At 40.5% G+C, this 23,215-nt stretch overlaps 1 protein-coding gene across 2 annotated transcripts in view; it reads right to left on the reverse strand.

Moving 5' to 3' along the window:
- The window catches only part of zgc:194930 (uncharacterized protein LOC557813 homolog), a 46,376-nt gene extending 24,494 nt beyond the window's left edge, over positions 1-21,882 (reverse strand). Inside the window, exons 1-2 of one of the 2 annotated variants that reach the window (XM_061913759.1) lie at positions 21,829-21,882; positions 12,342-12,611 (exon numbers count right to left, since the gene is read on the reverse strand). The gene's annotated coding sequence lies outside the window, so the exon portion shown is untranslated. Of the gene's footprint in view, positions 1-12,327; positions 12,612-21,828 lie in introns of both variants that reach the window. The other variant, XM_061913760.1, reaches the window with a different exon arrangement.
- Between the last annotated feature and the right edge of the window lie 1,333 nt (positions 21,883-23,215).

Genomic DNA, 23,215 nt, shown 5'->3' on the forward strand with positions numbered 1-23,215 from the left:
TACTAGTAAATGCTGCAGAACTGCAAGTGGTTCGGAACTAACAGTGTTTGGAATGTAAGCATGGTTGAGGCTCGGAGAGCAACGGCAGCCAACAACAGGTAAGTATGCTAGATAATGCTAACTACGCTAAATAGCGAGCTAGGGCTTGCTATTTAAGCTTTCGGTGTTTTAAATCTCCGCTAAGGAAGTGAGGAGGCGGGTGAGGGCTACGGAAGCTAATGGGGAAAAGTATGCCGGAGCAATAGGAGAAATATACATTTTTTAATTCTAAAGTTATTTAAACTGTTTTGTAAAAAAATAAACTCACATTCATTGATAAAATCGATTTATTTACTGTACTTCAGATGTTAATACAGTCATGGTGTAACTTCCTGGTCGCGGTAGAGTTGAAAAAATTTATCCACTGTGGTGACAGCTCTGCATCCTTTGGCGATTATTTTCTTATGGAACCCAAACAGATGAGGGTAACGGTGGAGGATCTCCTTGGGCAAGTGGTCGTCGAAGTCGGTTACCTTCAGCTCTAGGCCCCGGCTTTTCCCCTACTCCTTTTGCTTGTGCTACTCTAACGTCGCCATAATGGGTCTTGGCCTTCTGCTCTCCGGCTTTTAGGTTCCAAGCTGGTGGACATGATAAAAAATCACCTTCCTGACTGTGTCAGCTGGAAGTTTGTGCTGTTATATGATGAAGGCCTTCACAGACTCCTCTGGGTATTTTTGTACCTTTTCAGGGTTCTCGCAAAGACGACATTTTCCTTCAGGCTTCTCGCCTGAAGGTCTACCATTGTCTCCTTCGCGTTCTTGGTCTCCCTGGTGAGTTGTGCAACTCTGTCAGTAAGTGACTTCACCAACTCATGGAAAGCAGCGTTCTCCGGGGCAAGAGAAACGACCTGTCGTTTTCCAAAGTCTAGAGACTTTCAGTTGGCTTGAAACTCACTGTGGAGCACTTCGACGAGTGCGAGGCAGCCATCTAAGCAAATCAGCCTTTTGTCAATGGAATCCAAAATATTTCCCAACAGGGTTGGTTTGGTTGTGTATGGATCTTCATGTGTCCCAAGAAAGCACAGCTTTAATGTGAACAGCTAGTTGCACAGATAGATTAACTTATACAAGTTTAGATTGTGGTATGTTGTTTGTAATGGGGTAATATGTAATGTGTCTTGCATTTAAGATAGCTAGCAATTAGCACACAAGCAGTATCAAGAGTTTATCAAAGCGAGGTTATAAATCACGTTTTTAACAATTATTTTGATTTCAGACAGTAATACTCACCTTCGGGAGTGTTACGGCAATTTATCATTAATACTGTTTATCGTTACATTCCTATGGTATGCCAAAGCATTTTTACCCCAACGCACTTGGGATGCCGCAAATGTCCTTTACAGTCTACATTAAGAGAACTAGTTTTTCAACATGGTGCCACATTTACATTATATGTTAGTATCATATCCACATATCATTTTTTCCTTTCACCTACAGTATTCACAAGTACATGTAGGTGAATTAACCATCGAATCAAAACCAGCTGTTTTGCATCAGAATGACGTTGTCAATTTGCAATGCAAAAGCCAGTACAGGGGGAGAGTAGTTGGATTTGTGTTACTATGGAAACTTCTTGGAGACGCTTGTAGCAACCTACACGTTAAGCATCCATGTAACTGGCAGAATAACGGCTAAAAGCTCAGCCAAACCCATTTGAGATCAGCAGAAGCCAATTCATTATTTCACAACTCTTGATTTCGCCTTGTAAAGTACTTCTGATTCTGATTCATAGCACATTCCAACATGGGACAAATGTCGGGATTCCTTGTATGTCATGAATACTTTCATAAACAAAACACCAATGTGACAATCTGGTGACTAACACCTAGCCCAGGGGTGGCCAACCAGTCAGAGACTAAGAGCTTCATTTTTACTGTGTTACCGCAAAGAGCCACATCATATACACACACGCACACACACACACACACACACACACACACACACACACACACACACACACACACACACACGCACAACCTTTGCTCAGCCAGATTTATTGTAAATGTTACACACTACTGCGATGAGGTGTAATATTTTGCCATATCGCCCAGCCCTACGCCGCCTTCCGCCTGTATGCAGCTGGGATGGTAACCTCACTTCACTCTCAATTTTTTATTGCATACCATTGGTAAGCGCAGGGGTGAGAAGAGGTTTCAAAGTTATTAGCGCCTGCTTACTATTACCGCATGCCTTGAATAGGCGCAGGAGTGAGAAGAGGTTTTAAATTAATTAGCGCCCCAGCGGCTATTCAAGGAAATACGGTATTATTGATTTTTTTAAAACAAAAATTTAAATATGGTTGACAATTGTGCTATAATATAGGAGATGTGAATTATTTATTTATGGAATGGGACACTGTATATTTTTTTGGGGAAGAGATTAGAGATTGGCTAAAAGACACAGATGTCCTCGTTTACGATAAGAGATTAAATTTGGTGTTTTTTATAAAAGATGGTCACCTATAAATGCGTGTTAATATCATGTTATCATGTTAAATGTTTATACATAAATGTGGATTTTTGAAAGTAAAACCGAAATTTTCCCATAATTTTAAATTATCAATAAAATCTTACAAAATGGTTAAAAGTAGAAACACCCTTGAATTATTCCTTAATTGGAGGGATGTACTATGCTTAAAGTAATATATATGGCTTATTTAATGTTTTTTTATCTTGCTGAATAAACAGTAGATTTTTTGTTTATATTAATATGTCACCCACTCAACCTTTTTGTTGGAAATATTGTAATACCGGTAGGTGACCACGGGGAAGACCCAGGATACAGTGGAGAGACTATGTCTCCCAGCTGGCCTAGGAATGCCTCAGGATCCCCGGGTAGAGCTGGATAAAATAGCTGGGGAGAGGGCAGTCTGGGCTTCGCTGGTAAGGCTTTGATTGATTGATTGAAACTTTTATTAGTAACACCCGAATAAGTTTTTAAATTTGTTTAAGTCGGGGTCCACGTTAATCAATTCAATTCATGCTGACCCTACCACCCGACTTCGTACAAGCGGAAGAAGATGGATGAATATTGCAATACATTATAGCGCCTCAAATTTTCTGTACATTTTCAATATGTATTGCTTGTATGCTCAATACAAAAAAAAATCCAATAAAACACATTGTGACAACACATTGACTTTACACTTGATTTGTAACATGATCCACTATGGCTAATAGTGTGTTATTCATCTATAACTAACCTAACTTTGTACTGTGAACAACGAGCTTATGCTTCCGCATTTATTTCTCTCTCCAACATTAATTCCTCCCTCCAGTAATGCCTCCAAACATCTCAATACATAGCCAGTGTGTCTTCTTTGTTACCTTGACCTGAACATCATTATCCAGCACCACCTGCTGGTCACATTATGTATCACAGTCAGTTTAGCTGCATATCATGACACATAATGGTTATTATTTTGGATGGTAAATGTATTGCTTTTTCGAATGAATATATCCAACCAAAACCCAAACCTCAAACTAACTAACTAACTGTAACCTTAACTTATTTTCAGCAGTATCTTTTTTTATTTATGATTTTCTGTGTTACGATTGGTCTCTCTAGCTTCACTTCCGTTGTTGTCACCCCTGTTGGCGCGGCTTAGTGTGTCTGCAACCGCGGTTCAATGTACTTGAAAGGTGACGCCCACCTCGCCAAAGAATGACTAAAAAGAGGGCTCACTGTGTTCAGTTAATTCCACTGTTAAATAAACATGCTCCGGTGCTGAGAGCTATGCACAGAGTGAGACTTCTTTCTACCTGTTTAAAGCGAGAGACGAACAAATGCGAAGCTCAACAATTCTGTCACTCAAATGTCGGTGATGTCGGGGGAAAAAAAGCTTCAGCCTCTAGCGGTTATTTATGTCACTAATTTAAACCTCAATGTCGATTTGTAAGAGCCGCATTAAACCAGGCAAAGAGCCTCATGCGGTCCGGGCGCCGTGGGTTTGCCAGACCTGACCGAGCCCTTCAAATGGTAGAAGTGTCATTCGTGTACCGCTAGATCACACTGATTAGGCATTATTAACACTTAACCCAGTTGCATACATTTTCACAACTACAGTCTATCCTCGTTTTCAAGCAAGCCTCTGAATCAAAGACAATGGAATAATTGACGCAAAGTCCAATCATTTCATTGTAGTGTTGTCCCGATACCAATATTTTGAAAGAGGTACCAAAATGTATTTCGATACTTTTCGAAATAAAAGGGGACCACAAAAAGTTGCATTATTGGCTTCATTTTAACAAAAAATCTTACGGTACGTTAAACATATGTTTGTCCCTAAATAAAGTAGTGAATATACGAGACAACTTGTCTTTTATAAGTAAGTAAACGAACAAAGGGTCCTAATTTAGCTGCTGAGATATGCAGTAACATATTGTGTCATTTTCTCATTCTATTATTTTGTCAACATTATGAGGGACAAGCTGCACAAATTGATTATTAATCCACTTATTTATTTAGTGTTAATATCTGTTTTTCCTAACATGTTCTATCCACATTTCTGTTAAGATGTAATAATCCCTTATACTTGCTGATACTTTACATTAGTTGTGGATGATACCAAAAATTTGGGTATTAATCCGATACTAAGTCGTTACAGGATCATATATTGGTCATAATCAAAGGCCTCATGTGTCCAGGGACATATTTCCTCAGTTTATAAACATAATACACATTTTAAAAAACTAAAGAAGATTTTGTGATGCTTAAAAATATCTATATAATTATAGTAGTATCAACTAGATACGCACCTGTACTTGGTATCATAACAGTGGATGTCTGGTGGAGATCCACCCATGGCATTTCTTTACATTCAGGAACGGTGTCATTAGCGGTGACGCCGGTGAGCTACGGTGTGTAGTGAAACAGGTTTAGCTATTCCTCGTCCTGCAGGGATGATACTTGTAAGAAACTTACTTTGTCGCCATAAAGGCAAGAATTAGTCATTTAGAAGTAGCTAAAACACAGCCGACGGACATTGGCTGTGAGCTAGCAAGCAATGTTTTAAAGCGCCTCTTCCTGAGGGTGTTTCAGGATTATAATTTAACTTTTATCTTTAGTTTTTAAGCCAAAATGCGTCCGTTCTCCCTTGTCTGTCTACAAACTTTATCCGCTTAAAAGTACTCTGTGATTGTGCGCTGTCGAACATGCTCGTCTGCTCGTAAACCAGCAATGTCACGACTGGGGGACCGGTACTCTTCAGAGGCAGTATAGTACCGAATATAACTCATTAGTATCGTGGTACTAAACTAATACTGGTATACCGTACAACCCTATTTCATTGACAGGACTGCTTTGAAAACATGTAGATAGTAAAATGTCACTTCCAAGCCTGGGGGGGATGTGTTCCTGTGGGTGTGGCAATGGGAAAGTGGGCTAACTGGTCTGACATCCATCTAGTTTACTCGCTGTCTCGTTCGCGTCCTTATGTTGTCAGGTACATGACTTGTGAAGTTTTGCGGTTAATAATTCATGTTGTTGCAGGCGTTCCTCAAACCTTGGAAGACAACCATCACCTTTGATCAGACCGCCGCCGTGTCAATAATGTATCCTATTAGAAAAAAATATTATACAATTAAGCAAAAAAAAAATTAAATAGGCTGTTTCATATTACTTTTAATAACGTGCATCCACAGTGGGTGCAATTCCATATGATTTCCTGTACAATTTTACAAGAATTCCAACAGTCCTAAGGATCATCTGGAACAATTTCTGTTGTTATAGTTAAAGTACCAATGATTGTCACTTTTGAAATGATATGTCTCAGTGCTGAGAGCAAACATCCTAGTTCAGAAATAGGCCTGAGGCTGCAGCATGATGAAACAAAGCCAGTCGTGTCTCCACTCAATTACCCAGCGGCCTGCATTTATCGATAGCAAGCTTGCGCTGCTGTGTTTTCTCCCACAGACATTGAACCCCCCCACCCCCCTCACCTCCCCATTGCCCTGCAAGCTCTGAATGTTCTGTAAAAGTACACACATGAGCGGGCTGATCTTAAAACGTTTACAACAGCAACCAAGCTGTATTCAGACTTGATAAGGGAGATTAGCCCAAAAACTGCCATGGCTTTCCACACCTCCTTACAGATAGACAGCTCCTGTATACGACACAGTGCAGAAGTCCTCACATTAACCCCACATGAACATTTGTCATGTTTGTATCCTATTGCAGGTGTTGTCATTCACCCGCCAACAGCAAATACAATTTGCATCCACCCGTGCTGTGTTGGGGTGGATGCGTGATTGGTTAAGGTGTTGCAGGAGGAATGTTGACTGAGCGAGGGTGCATGTGTTACATGTGTAAACACAGCCCAAGGTCACGTACGACACTTATGGTTGACCCACCAACTATTAATAACAACTTCTCGGGGTGTAACAGTACATCAGGGATGTAACGATTAATAAATATATCGATTTATATTCCCTATATTCAATAACAGCCACCTGTTTTCGCCAAGTTTGCCTTCCGGAAGATAGTTATCGATGGAACATCGTTTTAAAAAGAAATTGATCGATTTTATCGATACGAGAAAAAGGAAAACTTTGGATTTAGAACAGCAGACTTTATATGAAATAAAAGCACTTTTAAAGGGCAACTGTACATTTGTTTGGATTTTTGCCTATCGTTCACAATCATTATGAAAGACATGACGGATAGATTTTTTTAATGCATTCTAACTTGTAAATAAAACGTACAGTGGAGCCAATTGGAGCGCCACTATTCTGATCATAAAATCCGATAAATTACTTGCTCAGTGGCCTAATGGTTAAAGCAGGCCTGGGCAATTAATTTGACTCTGGGGCCACATTTAGAGAAAACTGTTTCTGGGGGCCGGTATATCTATTTTTAGGAACACTAATACAAAACCTCACAATAATGTCTGATTGAATGCTAAAAACATTATGACAGACCGCCTTAAAAAAACTTAATGGAATTTAACATTTTTCTATGAACGATAAAACACTGAATATTGACAACATATGAATGTCACAACCCCTTTCGATCGACATATTCTACAATCAAGTGAAACGCAACAAAAATGCAATAAACAGTGAAATATGAACGCGAAGGGAACAAAATAAACCCACCTACAATCTGATATATCTGATATTTATTGAATTTCCCCCTGGGATCAATAAAGTACTTTTTATTCTATTCTATATGTCACTAAACTTTAGAACATTTTGTTGTGAAAATCTCCTTTCGGGTTTGTGGAAATGCTTCCCACCCACACTGCTTGGTGCCTCGTCTGAGCTGCTTGTACGTAGATTACCATAGTAACTAATTAGATTACCATAGTAACTGGTATATCATTCATAAACGCAGACTCCGACCATTGAAATACTTTGTATAGTTGAAGACTTACGGTTATTAGAAAACATCACTGCACATCATAATGGCAGCTACAGTTACCATCTTAAAGATCCCAAAAAATTATTTGGGAATGTCCGGCGGGCCAGATTGAAAAGCTCAACGGGCCACATGTGGCCCCCGGGCCTTAATTTTCCCGGGTGTGGGTTAAAGTGTCTGCCTTTAAATCGGTAGGTTGTGAGTTCAAATCCCGGTCGAGTCAAACCAAAGACAATACCTCCCTGCTTGGCACTCAGCATTAAGGGTTGCAATCTGGGGTTATATCACCAAAAATTATTCCCAAGGCGCTGCTGCTCACTGCTCTCCTCACCTCCTAGGGGTTGAGGGTGATGGATCAAATGCAGACGATAATCTCACCACAACTCATGTGTGTATGACAATCATTGGCTATTTTAACCATTCATTTACATTTTGTGACTTAAATATTAACCAACCATTAGTGATATTGTTATTATAAGCGCTAACGCAGATGAACTATTTATAGCAGCGCCGTGATCACTTTCTGTGTGTCTATGTTTCCATCATCAACTGGTCAGCTGCTTCCTCGTTTCTTTGCTCCCTTTAAGTTTATTGTAGATCAAAATCATGCATATCACATGAAAAGTAGATGGCTAAAGAAATATTCTGACAAGTTTGGACACTTTGACAGCCATTTAGGATCTGGATCTGGCAAGAACCACACGAAAAGCACTTGTTTCTCCCCACCCCGTCTCGGCGAGGATTATGAGTCATTCTCATTTCATTCTGTTTTACTGTGTAATATATATGACTGTTATTTTGAAGGTTGTGCAAGTGGATATGCTTTTATTGTGTTAAGGAACACACAAATTAAAACGGAAAAGGAAGTTGATGCTTTCTCAATGTCACGGTTAGGACGACGCTATGGTAAAGAGTATATGTGAAGGTGAAATAGTAAACTAACAGTTAAAAGCATTCTAGCGCAGGTTGAAAGGGAAACAAGGTAAATTGTTGCAGTTTGACTGTTTTAAATGTGCACATTTTCAATGCTTAAGTACAATGTATTCTAATATACCATTTATCATGTACGCTTGCTCATTAGCTTGTACGCTTGCTCATTAGCTTGAATTTGTTTTAAATGTACACATGTTCAATGCTTAAGTACAATGTATTCTAATGTACCCTTTATATTGTATGCTTGCCCATTAGCTCTTACGTTGGTGATTGCGCACATGGTGAAGGAAGTAAAATAAAGGACCATTTGACCAGGGAATAAAATAATATACTAGCAGTCGGCATCCTAATGACAGCAGACGTTATACAGTAAGTGATGTTTATTTTGTTTGTTGGCTCTCATAGAGTCTGCAGTGAGTAATAATCAGCGGTGAAGAAAAATAAAATGTTGTGATGCGTTTGATTTTTTTTAATTAATGTATTTTATATGCTTAAAATTATCAACATACATAAATGTTGAATATTATCATAAATGTGCCTGTTACTACATTACATACAGTATATACTTACAACCTAGTGCAGGTGTTTGGATGTTTTTTTCAGGGCTCTATAGGCAGATTTTAACGGGTCATATAGGCTCCATTGTAAGCAGACTTTTGATCGCATTTATTACATTTTTCCATCCATTGTCATGTCATTCATAATGATTGTGAACGATAGGCAAAATTCCGAAAAGAAAGTGCTGTTTCCCTTTAAGGTTGTTAAACATTCTTCAAGTCTGTCTGTCTCATCGCCATCAGTTATCAAAAGGTGGCTGAGAAATGTCACATCAAACGCTGCAAGACTCTTATTAAGTCACAAAACAACTTTCAGCTTCAGCACGATTGCAAAAGCCACAAGACATGACGACGGATGTATGTTTTTAATTATCAAAAGTCTGCTTGCCATGGAGCCTAAGGGAGACACCTTAGTCTGCCTATTAAGGCCTTTAAAAACATCATCCAAACACCTCTATTAAGGTTTTGTATACATGATGTGAGTATATATGTAATTTAGTAACATTTCTAATAACATTTAGTATTTACGTATTCTGATTATTTTAAGCATATGTGGCGCATTTACGTATTTCGATCATTTTAAGGATATGTGGCTCATTAAGTTCAAAGACACATCACAATATTAGCTTTTTTTCACTGATTATTACTCACTACAGACTTCATGACAGCCAACAAGCATAATAAAACATCACTTACTCTACAATGCCTGCTGCTATTTGGACACTGACTAATCGGATGTTCATATATTCCTGTGTTGGATGGAGAATAACTCATAATCCTCACGAAGAAAAGGGGGGTGGAACCAAGTGTATTTTCGTGTCGTTCTCGCCATCCCGGTTCTAAATTGGTTGTTAAAGTGTACCAACTTGTCGGAAAATGTACTCATTCTTCTACTATCCAGGTGAGGCACAATTTGAAATTTTAAAAGCAAAGAAAGCAAGTAAATGCCTTACCACTCGTCGATAAAGGTGCCTCTATAAATAGTTTGTGTTAGCGCTGATAATAACAATATCACTAATAATTGTGTAATATTCAAGTCACGAAATGTAAACTGAGTATTGTTGGCACTTTTTGGAGGCTTCTTTTACTGGGTTTTATGGGCGGAATAAAGGACCTCCTGTAAGCAGACTTTTAATTACATTTATTTACGAGTTAGAAGGCATTAAAAAATACATCCGTCGTCATGTCTTTCATAATGATTGTGAACGATAGGCAAAATTCCAAGGAAAAGTGCAGTTCCCATTTAAGCCACAAAGGACGCGACGGACAAACCGGAAGTGACGGTCAATGTTTCCCACAGGTCAGGCATCTATTTGTGGTGGTGTGGTCGGGCGGCGTGGGGGGAGGAGGGAGGGGGTAAGCAGTGGCGGCGGCGATGACCAAGAAGAACGTGGAGTTGGAATATAATTACAACACTTTATGTACATATTTATATACATATTTATATAATATTTACATATTTATATAATATGTAACTACAAGCTCCATTCACAGACAGAGTCCCATTGCTATTATGAGCGGTCGAGCGAGTCAAAAGCCGGAAAAAAAAATAAAAAATGTTTTATTAATTTTTTTTATTTGTGGCGGCCGTAATTCTTTCGTGGCTTGCCGCCACAAATAAATGAATGTGTGTGAAACCTTGACGGGGGAGCAAGTTACCGCGTCAGACCATCTTCCTGAGGCAGAAGGTTAAGTGAAGTGAATGATATTTATATAGCGCTTTTTCTCTAGTGACTCAAAGCGCTTTACATAGTGAAACCCAATATCTAAGTTACATTTAAACCAGTGTGGGTGGCACTGGGAGCAGGTAGGTAAAGTGTCTTGCCCAAGGACACAACGGCAGTGACTAGGATGGCGGAAGTGGGGATCGTACCTGCAACCCTCAACCGTTAAAAAAAACAACTGTGTAATGAACATAGTATATCGGTATTGTTGAAAAAGATTTTATTGCTGCAAAAGTGGTCACACTTTTCTTAATTTTCCAACTTGGTTCCTTACACCGTTTTCAACTTTCCACCCCAGGAAGCCGATGAGTCGCCGAAACTTGTCCGCTGTCACTTCCATTCCGTCATTATATTATTGATGTTTTGGCTTAGAGTTGTTGTGCAGTGGCGTTTACATTTGTTGTGCTTTTTTCTGCTACCGCAGCTGCTTATTAAAATAAGAGTAGTAGCAGATCACACCACTGCTCATTTAACCAGAGGAAATTTGGTTGCACTTATTTTTTATATGTCAAAAAACAACAGGTACACCTACTGTTAATTCAACTTGAAGAGATGTCGGTTGTACCTTGTTTTGATAATATTTTAATATTTTATTTTGAAAAAAAAAAAGTACTTGGGTCACTGTACTTTTCAGTACATCCCTGACTTGTTACGCTCCTACTCTTTAGGGTGCACTCTTCAGGCCAGAGTCTAATGATCCCAAAAACTTTTTAAAACCAGTGGAGATATGGCATTCCAGGCTATAGCTCCCAGACTCTGGATCAATTTGCACCAGTCCCTCTGTGATCTTGACTGTGTTGAAACACTTATGAAACATTTGAAAACTTTTCTTTTTAGTAAAACTTTTATCATTTTTAATCCACTTTGTATCCCTTTTATGATGTCGCCCCTGTTGTTTTAAATTGGATTGTTGTTTTACTTCACCTATGTTTTGTACAGTGCTTTGTGACCTCCAGGAATTTTAAACAAGGAATCACCGTGTGTTTGTATGGCTAAAGGCTAAAGCTTCCCAACTCCATCTTTCTACTGTGACTTCTCCAACATTAATTGAACCTTAGCAAAAGATTCAGCAACACAGATGTCCAAAATACTGTATAATTATGCCGTCAAAGCAGACGACTTTTAGCTGTGTGTGTGTGCGGCACTCATACTACCTAAAAACCCGTGACGTCTTGCGTACACGTCACCATTACACGACGTTTCCAAGACGAAACTCCCGGAAAATTTAAAATTGTAATTTATCCATCCATCCATTTCTACCGCTTATTAGTAAACTAAAAAGGCCGTATTGACACGTGTTGCAATGTTAATATTTCATCATTGATATATATAAACTATCAGACTGCGTGGTGGGTAGTAGTGGGTTTCAGTAGGCCTTTAATGTGCCTTTTGTCATCATTTCTTATGTATCTGTTGACTTTTTGTCATGTTAGCAACAGGTGTGGACCCAGATCAGGTTTTTTTTTATTTATATTTTACAAAATAAAATATGCATGGATGATCAACACCTGCGATATGCTGCAATTTAATTTATCTAATCTATATTTACACTGGCGCCATTTTATGTACATTATGAGTCCTGTAGGCCTTTAACGAATAAACGTTCACCTCGTATATACTTCAGCCTGTTCAATACACATGCACTATTATTACATAACAACACTTTTATGGTCGATTTAAATTGTTTTAGGCACTTTAAAGTGTAAAAAAGTAACCCACCGGTTTCGACCTACCTGTTGCGCTACGCGAAGGTGTGGCACCTCGCCCGAGGTGTCACAAAACAACAGTTGCCATCTCGGTTCTTCTACAAAAGAATGACAACGACGACCGACATCTTTCCGGGAAATTACTTCCGTTCCTTTGGTTGAAGTTGTCCGCGTCGCTGCGGCCGAGGCGAGTCCATGTCTGCCGTCCGGACACAAGTCTAGTTGCGGGATGACCGGGGGTGTGCAGGGCGAAGAGGACCACCATCAAGTCACGGAGAGTGACACGCTAACCACTTCCTGTTAACAAAATAAAAGCGCAAAGGAAGCCAAGCGAACTTAAATAAGTTGCTCAAAGAAATGATATATAATGTCAAAGTATGATATTTCAATCAAATATTAACTGTATGTATATTATTATTATATTGTTCTTGAGTAATACATGTAATGCAGTAATTCATATTGAAAGTATTATGAAACAAACATGTTCTTCAACAGTATTGTCAACACATTTTTTATTGAGTTATTTATTTTTGTCATTCCCATAGCATACAGTGGGGCAAAAAAGTATTTAGTCAGCCACCGATTGTGCAAGTTCTCCCACTTAAAATGATGACATAGGTCTGTAATTTCCATCATAGGTACACTTCAACTGTGAGAGACAGAATGTGAAAAAAAAATCCAGGAATTCACATTGTAGAATTTTTAAAGAATTTATTTGTAAATTATGGTGGACAATATGTAGTTGGTCAACCATTCAAAGCTCTCACTGATGGACGGAGGTTTTGGCTCAAAATCTCACAATACATGGCCCCATTCATTTTTTCCTTAACATGGATCAATCGTCCTGTCCCCTTAGCAGAAAAACAGCCCCAAAGCATGATGTTTCCATCCCCATGCTTCACAGTAGGTATGGTGTTCTTGGGATGCAACTCAGTAGTCTTCTTCCTCCAAACACGACGAGTTGAGTTTATACCAAAATGGATACATGGATGATACAGCAGAGGATTGGGAGAATGTCATGTGGTCGGATGAAACCAAAATGGAACTTTTTGGTATAAACTCAACTCGTCGTTTTTGGAGGAAGAAGAATACTGAGTTGCATCCCATGAACACCACACCTACTGTGAAGCATGGGGGTAGAAACATCATGCTTTGGGTCTGTTTTTCTGCTAAGGGGACAGGACGATTGATCCGTGTTAAGGAAAGAATGAATGGGGCCATGTATCGTGAGATTTTGAGCCAAAACCTCCTTCCATCAGTGAGAGCTTTGAATGGTTGACCAAAGACTTGTTTTCCACCATAATTTACAAATAAATTCTTTAAAATTCCTACAATGTGAATTCCTGGATTTTGTTTCACATTCTGTCTCTCACAGTTGAAGTGTACCTATGATGAAAATTACAGACTTCTGTCATCATTTTAAGTGAATCGGTGGCTGACTAAATACTTTTTTGCCCCTCTGTAGCTCCTTTATTTGGTTCCTATGGTGAGCCTTCTCTGCTGGCCTAACATAACCAAAAGTCATTTTCATAATTAAAGATACATTTTTTTTATTTACTTTCCCTCAATATATAAAATAATTCATATTCTCTTCATGTCATATTATGCTTGTTCCAGTGCTGTTGTTTTTAGTTTTAGTTTGCAGCCAATCAGAATTCAGCTAGTTTATGTTGCCATGCTGTACCAAATCTGCCCGGGGCCTTCAGAATCAACAATGCAGGCGTCCGTGCACTTTAAGTGAACGGGTACAAACAGTTGATAGATAATTGCGATAGCCAATCAGATCACCAGTTGATGTAAGTAAGTAAGTAAATACATTTTATTTAAAAAGAGCATTTTTAGACCAAATCACGAAGCGCTGTACAAAACATCCATCCATCCATCCATTTTCTACCGCTTATTCCCTTTTGGGGTCGCGGGGGGCGCTGGCGCCTATCTCAGCTACAATCGGGCGGAAGGCGGGGTACACCCTGGACAAGTCGCCACTTCATCGCAGGGCCAACACAGACAGACAACATTCACACTCACATTCACACACTAGGGCCAATTTAGTGTTGCCAATCAACCTATCCCCAGGTGCATGTCTTTGGAGGTGGGAGGAAGCCGGAGTACCCGGAGGGAACCCACGCATTCACGGGGAGAACATGCAAACTCCACACAGAAAGATCCCGAGCCTGGATTTGAACCCAGGACTGCAGGACCTTCGTATTGTGAGGCAGACGCACTAACCCCTCTGCCACCGTGAAGCTGTACAAAACATAGGTGAAGTAAAACAACAATTCAATTAAAACAACAGGAGCAGCATCATAAAAACAATATAAAGTGGATTAAAAATAATAGTTAAAAGGTGCATTAACTAAAAGCTTTACTAAGTTTTCAAATGTTTCTTAAAAGTTTCAACAAAGTCAAGATCACGGAGGGACTGGTGCAAGTTGTTCCAGAGTCTGGGAGCTATAGCCTGGAATGCCAGATTTCCATGGGTATTAAAACAAGTTTTGGGGATCTTTAAAAGACCCTATCCTGAAGACCGGAGGCTGCGTCCTGAAGAGTAGGGGGCAGTAAGGCATTCCAGATGGCCTCACGTTGAATAGGACATTTACGCGTCCTGTGATTGGATAATCACTGGGACTGTTTGCGGATGAATATTAGAACACATAGGGTTGATAGACAGTAGCGTTAGCCAATCAGATCACAAGTTGTTGACAGTAGCCTATCCAAGTAGCCTGATGTTAAAGGCCTACTGAAACCCACTACTACCCACCACGCAGTCTGATAGTTTATATATCAATGATGAAATATTAACATTGCAACACATGCCAATACGTTTTTTTTAGTTTACTAAATTGCAATTTTAAATTTCCCGTGAGTTTCGTCTTGGAAACGTCGTGTAATGACGACGTGTACGCAGGACGTCACAGGTTTTTAGAAAGTATGAGCGCTACGCACACACACAGGTAAAAGTTGTCTGCTTTAACTGCATAATTACACAGTATTTTGGAGATCTGTGTTGCTGAATCTTTTGCAATTTGTTCAATTAATGTTGGAGAAGTCACAGTAGAAAGATGGAGTTGGGAAGCTTTAGCGTTTAGCCACACAAACACACTGTGATTCCTTGTTTAAAATTCCCGGAGCTGAAACTTTACTATGGATCAGAGCACGGTCAAGCAGACATGGATCCTACCGAATGTCAACTAGCAGGTTTCGGTGAGAAAATTGTGGTTAAAAAGTCGCCACTTACTAGATATCAGCTGAGTTTGTGTCGTCCGTACAGCTGCCGTCGACACCCGTGGACGTACACCTCCGACTATCAGGTACTATTTAACTCACTAAAACACTAGCAGCACAATAGAAAGATAAGATATTTCCCAGAATTATCCTACTAAATGTGTTTAAAAACATCGGAATACGTCCCAATGCTATCGCGTTTTATTTTTTTTTAACCCTTTTTTTTTTTTTTTCTAGTCCGTCGCTATCAATATCCTCAAACACAAATCTTTCATCCATCCATCAATCCATTTTCTACCGCTTATTCCATTTTGGGGTCACGGGGAGCGCTGGCGCCTATCTCAGCTACAATCGGGCGGAAGGCGGGGTACACCCTGGACAAGTCGCCACCTCATTGCAGGGCCAACACAGATAGACAGACAACATTCACACTCATATTCACACACTAGGGCCAATTTAGTGTTGCCAATCAACCTATCCCCAGGTGCATGTCTTTGGAAGTGGGAGGAAGCCGGAGTACCCGGAGGGAACCCACGCATTCACGGGAAGAACATGCAAATTCCACACAGAAAGATCCCAAGCCTGGATTTGAACCCAGGAGTGCAGGAACTTCGTATTGTGAGGCAGACGCACTAACCCCTCTGCCACCGTGAAGCCCACAATTTTTTCATCCTCGCTCAAATTAAGGGGGAAATTGTCGTTTTCTCGGTCCGAATCACTGTTTTTGTTGGAGGCTCCCATTAAAATCAATGTGAATATGTGAGGAACCCCCACACTTGCGATGTCATCGTCTGTGACTTCCGGTAAAGGCGAGGCTTTTTCAGGAAGTACCAAAAGTGGCGAACTTTATCGTCGATTTTCTCTACTAAATCCTTTCAGCAAAAATATGGCAATATCGCGAAATGATCAAGTATGACACATAGAATGGACCTGCTATCCCCGTTTGAATAAGAAAATCTCATTTCAGTAGGCGTTTAAAGGCCTACTGAAACCCACTACTACCGACCATGCAGTCTGATAGTTTATACATCAATGATGAAATATTAACATTGCAACACATGCCAATACGGCCTTTTTGGTTTACTAAATTGCAATTTAGTTTCTTGTTGAAAACGTCGCGGAATGATGACCCGTATGATGACACGTGTTTGTGACGTTATTGGTTTAGCGGACATTTTAGCCCAGCACCATTTACGGCTAAAAGTCTTCTCTTTTCATCGCATAGCTACACAGTATTTTGGACTTCTGTGTTGCTGAATCTTTTGCAATTTGTTCAATTAATAATGGAGACTATAAAGAAGAAAGCTGTTGGTGGAAAGCGGTGGATTGCAGCTGCCTTAAGCAACCGAAACACAGCCGGTCTTTCTTTGTTTGTTGTGAAGCTTAAGCAAACGTGTTTCTCTCCCACATGTCAACCAGCAAGTTTTTGGATGAGAAAATTATGATATTAAGTCGGCTCTTACCGGAGACTTGTGCGGGGTTAGCGTCCTCCTGCAGAAGCTGTCAAAAAGGCAGCTGTGATCTTGGCTCCTCCATTGGCTTCTCTCAGAGACACTGGCGGTCACCGCAGCCCTCCGACTTTCAGGTACGACTTTCTAATCTCAATAAAACACTATTAACACAATAAGTAGATAAGGGATTTTCCAGAATTATCCTAGTAAGTGTGTCTGATAACATCTGAATCCCTCCCACTGCCGTCACTTTTTTTATTTTCTTTTCTAGTGCTTCACTCTAGCTTTCCTCATCCACGAATCTTTCATCCTCGCTCAAATGAATGGGGAAAAATTCGCTTTCTCGGTCCGAACCTTGCTGCTGGTGGCTATGATTATAAACAATGTGAGGAGCCCTACAACCCATGTCGTTACGCGCACATCGTCTACTACTTCCGGTACAGGCAAAGCTTTCTTATTAGCGACCAAAAATTGCAAACTTTATCGTCGATGTTCTCTACTAAATCCTTTCAGCAAAAATATGGCAATATCGCGAAATGATCAAGTATGACACATAGAATGGACCTGCTATCCCCGTTTAAATAAGAACATCTCATTTCAGTAGGCCTTCAATAAGTCCGAGAAGGAAAACAAAATGTTGATTAGGTGGCAGATATATATTTGCAAGGCCATTTTCAAGAGGGATATTTAAAGAGAAACTACATCTTGTGAGACAATGTTGGCCAACCCCGGAAGCTAGCTCAGCTGTTCTGGCAATGAAATGGGAAAATATCCGCCATTTCTGCTCGAATAAGCCGACGACGAGGGTTACCACTAGCTCATACTGCGTCGAGTATACCCAGTGATGTTGAAACAATGTCCGTGGGGGACACACATCCCTGTTCTATTCAAAGCTTGTTGTAAACACCGTACCGACTTCCGGTTTGATTTTAGGTCTAGCGTGACAGGTTTTTTTTTGATGGACCACATGACAAATAAGACTGCTGCCTTTATAGTCCAGCTTAAGTAGTTATAAGTCTGTGTTTTTAACTGACAGTATCTGTTCTGCCCTGTGATGCAACAATGTAACACGAGAAAAATGGGCCTCTTAAGAGTTGGTACAGTCTTGGTAGTTCTCAACCCGCCTGCATACAATACATCCACATATACTGTAATATTGTACATGGTAATTGGTATATATTGTATGTATGTTATAGACATAATATATTTGTATATATAATATACTGTACACATATTAAGTATATATTGTATATATTGGCATATATGTTTCTATTTTATATTGTTATATTTACCCTATTTATACCTGCATTGTCCTTTCCATCCTTACACTTTCCATCATTGTAATTGAGCTACTGTGTTGAATAATTTCCCTTGTGGATCATTAAAGTTTGTCCAAGTCTAAGTCTAACTCAACTAAGCTGATGCTGATCGACATGTTTCTTCGGATTTTTTCCAAATGGAAGTCTTTAAGAGGATCAATAAAGAACAAAATTGTCTAGCACAGGGGTCAGCAACCCAAAATGTTGAAAGAGCCATATTGGACCAAAAATACAAAAACAAATCCGTCTGGAGCCGCAAAAAATTAAAAGCCATATTACATACAGATACTTTGTCATGAGATACCAATTGAATTATGAGGATTTAAAATGAAACTAAATGAGCTCAAATTTGTGCAGCCCTTTGAGACACTAGTGATATAGGGCTATATAAATAAACATTGATTGATTGATTGAAATATAGCAACAAATGAGGTATAATGATGCATACTACAGCTAGCCTGGATAGCATGTTAGCATCGATTAGGATACAGTCATGCAGTGACCAAATATGTCTGATTAGCACACTCCAGATAAGTCAATAACATCAACAAAACTCACCTTTGTGCATTCATGCACAACATTAAAAGTTTGGTGGACAAAATGAGACAGAAAAAGAAGTGACATAAAACACGTCTTAGAAAGTCGGAGAAAGGTATTCATGTAAACCAGGGGTCATCAACGCGGTGCGTTTGTGAAATATTTCTTCAAACTTATTGTGACTAAAATTCAAAAAAGATATTCTGTCAAATCTAGAAAATCTGTAGAATCAAATTTTTACTCTGGAAAATCTAGAAGAAATAATGATTTGTCTTTGTTGGTCATATAGCTTGGTCCAATGTGTTATATATTCTAACAAAGTGCAGATTAGATTTTAACCTATTTAAAACATGTCATCAAAATTCTAAAATAATCTTAATCAGGAAAAATTACTAATGATGTTCCATAAATTCTTTTTTTAATTTGAGGTCGGTGAGGTAGTTAAAAAGCTCCTCGGTGGGAAGGCCCCGGGAGTGGACGAGATCCGCCCGGAGTTCCTTAAGGCTCTGGATGCTGTGGGGCTGTCTTGGTTGACAAGACTCTGGAGCATCGCGTGGACATCGGGAGTGGTGCCTCTGGATTGGCAGACCGGGGTGGTGGTTCCTCTCTTTAAGAAGGGGGACCGGAGGGTGTGTTCCAACTATCGTGGGATCACACTCCTCAGCCTTCCCGGTAAGGTATTCAGGTGTACTGGAGAGGAGGCTACGCCGGATAGTCGAACCTCGGATTCAGGAGGAACAGTGCGGTTTTCGTCCTGGTCGTGGAACTGTGGACCAGCTCTATACTCTCGGCAGGGTTCTTGAGGGTGAATGGGAGTTTGCCCAACCAGTCTACATGTGCTTTGTGGACTTGGAGAACGCATTCGACCGTGTCCCTCGGGAAGTCCTGTGGGGAGTGCTCAGAGAGTATGGAGTATCGGACTGTCTTATTGTGGCGGTCCGTTCCCTGTACGATCAGTGCCAGAGCTTTGTCCGCATTGCCGGGCAGTATGTCGAACACATTTCCAGTGAGGGTTGGACTCCGCCAAGGCTGTCCTTTGTCACCGACTCTGTTCATAACTTTTATGGACAGAATTTCTAGGCGCAGTCAAGGCGTTGAGGGGTTCCGGTTTGGAATTAGGTCTCTGCTTTTTGCAGATGATGTGGTCCTGATGGCTTCATCTGACCGGGATCTTCAGCTCTCACTGGATCGGTTTGCAGCCGAGTGTGAAGCGACCGGAATGAGAATCAGCACCTCAAAGTCCGAGTCCATGGTTCTCCCCCGGAAAAGGGTGGAATGCCGTCTCCGGGTTGGGGAGGAGACCCTGCCCCAAGTGGAGGAGTTCAAGTACCTAGGAGTCTTGTTCACGAGTGGGGGAAGAGTGGATCGTGAGATCGACAGGCGGATCGGTGCGGCGTCTTCAGTAATGCAGACGTTGTACCGATCCGTTGTGGTGAAGAAGGAGCTGAGCCGGAAGGCAAAGCTCTCAATTTACCGGTCGATCTGCATTCCCATCCTCACCTATGGTCATGAGCTTTGGGTCATGACCGAAAGGATAAGATCACGGGTACAAGCGGCTGAAATGAGTTTCCTCCGCCGTGTGGCGGGGCTCTCCCTTAAAGATAGGGTGAGAAGCTCTGCCATCCCGGAGGAGCTCAAAGTAAAGCCGCTGCTCCTCCACATCGAAAGGAGCCAGATGAAGTGGTTCGGGCATCTGGTCAGGATGCCACCCGAACGCCTCCCTAGGGAGGTGTTTAGGGCACGTCCAACCGGTAGGAGGCCACGGGGAAGACCCATGACACGTTGGGAAGACTATGTCTCCCGGCTGGCCTGGGAACGCCTCTGGGTCCCCCGGGAAGAGCTGGACGAAGTGGCTGGGGAGAGGGAAGTCTGGGTTTCCCTGCTTAGGCTGTTGCCCCCGCGACCCGACCTCGGATAAGCGGAAGAAGATGGATGGATGGAATTTTATCAAAAAGAATTGAATTAGCTCGTTTTTCTCTTCATATTTTTCGGTTGAATTTTGAATTTTAAAGAGTCCAAATTGAAGATAAACTATGTTTCAAAATTTAATTTATTTTTTTCGTGTTTTCTCCTCTTTTAAATCGTTCAATTAAGTGTTTTTCAACATTTTTTCTCTACAAAATACCTTCCGTAAAAGGAAAAAAAATGTACGATGGAATGACAGACAGAAATACCCATTTTTTATATATATATATATATATATATATATATATATAGAGAGAGAGAGAGAGAGAGAGAGAGAGAGAGAGAGAGAGAAAGATTTATTTATCAAAGGTAAAGTGAGCAAATTGGCTATTTCTGGCAATTTATTTAAGTGTGTATCAAACTGGTAGCCCTTCGCATTAATCAGTACCCAAGAAGCAGCTCTTGGTTTCAAAAAGGTTGGTGACCCCTGATGTAAACAAACTACGGTGAGTTCAAGGACCGCCAAAATTAGTGGGACAAAACGGCGCTCGCCAAATACTCAAATCAGTGAAGCATGTTTAATATAAACAGTGTGCTTTATAACAATTAGGGAGGTTTGTGTTATGTCTGTCCTCCTACAGAAACCATATTTTAAAAAAAAAGTTTTTTTCCCCTCATCTTTTTTCATTTTTCATATATTTTTAAAAAAGCTCCAGACAGCCACTAAGGCGGCCCTAAAGAGCCGCATGCAGGTCCAGAGCCATGGGTTGCCGACCCCCGGTCTAGCAGAATCAAAAAACCAGTGGGAATTGGAAAAATGTCCCATTTCTAGTAAGAGGACAATATGATTTCCCCTCACTCTTAAAGTGAGTGTTTTCTCAGTGTTTTCTGCACTTGTTTCCACTCATTTTAGAATAGAATTGAAAAGAAAATATTTTATTGATCCCTGGCGGAAATTCAGCACCACAGTTCGCTCACAATAGACAATAATAGCATTTATCCTTAATAAATGTAGCTAATATCAATATCAGGAGAGTGTAAGAATGGTACGATATGATGAAAAGATTTGATCATTACCTGACCATGCAGTTGATGAGAGCTCCACTGTGACTTGCCTGAGGAAAACGCCACTGACAAACCTGTTCTCATTGTTTACAGATGCACTCGAGGTTGTCCTCGTGAACATAGATCTTATCTCAGTCCGTATGTTTAGTGTTTCCTTGAAAAGTTTCAATATAATCTCAGTTGAGGGTTTATAGGAGTGCTGCACATTTTTGGGGGGGGGGGGGGTTGCCAATCGTTTACAACCCTTATAAGAGACTAGAAAATACATCGTTTTTTTAGGATTCTGAAGACAAAAAAAAGATAACGCTTGGAAGATGCTGCTAACGAGAGTCCCCGTTGTAGCCCTTAAAGTCCTCTAAAACAACTTCAAAACCCTCCATCAAGAATTCATATACACGCTGCAAGTATATATATGTATATAATGTAGTAACAGACACCTTCATGATAATATGTAATATGTTTTATATACACGGCAAGTACATGCAAAATGTATTAACAGGCACCTTTATATATTGTCGGGCTTGCCACTGACAGTTTGTTTGTGTTTTAGATTTTCCTCTGAGTGTTTAGTATTTCCTGTCCTAGTTCCTGTCAGCACTCTTATTTTGGTTCAGCTTCCTGTTTGTCTCCCAGGGTGCTTTGTTTCCCTTCAGCTGCGGCTGATTGGCACCTGGCCACACCTGGTGTCAATCAGCCCGCTCCTATTTTACCTGCTTTGTTCCTCCAGTCAGTGCTGGATTTTTGTCTTGTCAATGTTGCGCTGGTCGTTGCTACCTGCAGTGTCGTATCACATCGTGTCAATGCAGCGTTGCGGTAAGCTATGTTTGATAGTGGTTTGTAGCTTATTGTCTTTTGTTCCCTGCTTCCAAGTTGTTTTTTGTACAACACAAAACGACTTCTGTTCCCTGTTCTGTTTATGCTAACCTCCATGCTAAGCCTTTTGTTTTTGCTAGCTTCCATGCTAAGATCGTTTTGTTTGTTATCCGCCTCGTGCGCGCTTTTTGTTGTACCCCTTTTGTTTGTTCGTGTTTAGTTTTAATTAAATCATGTTTTCTCACTCCATGCCTGCCTCCATCTCTGCATCTTGGGGTTTGTCACCAACTACTAACTTTGACAGAATAATCCAGCCAAATTCGAACCCCGCAGAGTTGTGTATGGCAGAGAAGCTTAATGTAGCGCTAGAGCTAATGGCTAAATTAAAGAAGAGTTTGGCCGCGTTTCAAGCCCTCTCCCACCTACCCCTGTTGTCTGTGGGCCTATCTGGGGACATCTTGGATCCGTCCCTTGAGGGGGGGGATATCAGTAGCTGTGCAAATGGGGAGGCGAAGCTACTTCGCGTCCCAGTTGGTCTGCAACAGACGCCACCATGGTAAAACGTCTGGTATCCTTTATGGGAGGG

This window comes from Nerophis ophidion, linkage group LG10 (assembly GCF_033978795.1).
Source record: "Nerophis ophidion isolate RoL-2023_Sa linkage group LG10, RoL_Noph_v1.0, whole genome shotgun sequence".
NCBI classification, from domain to species: Eukaryota; Metazoa; Chordata; class Actinopteri; order Syngnathiformes; family Syngnathidae; genus Nerophis; species Nerophis ophidion.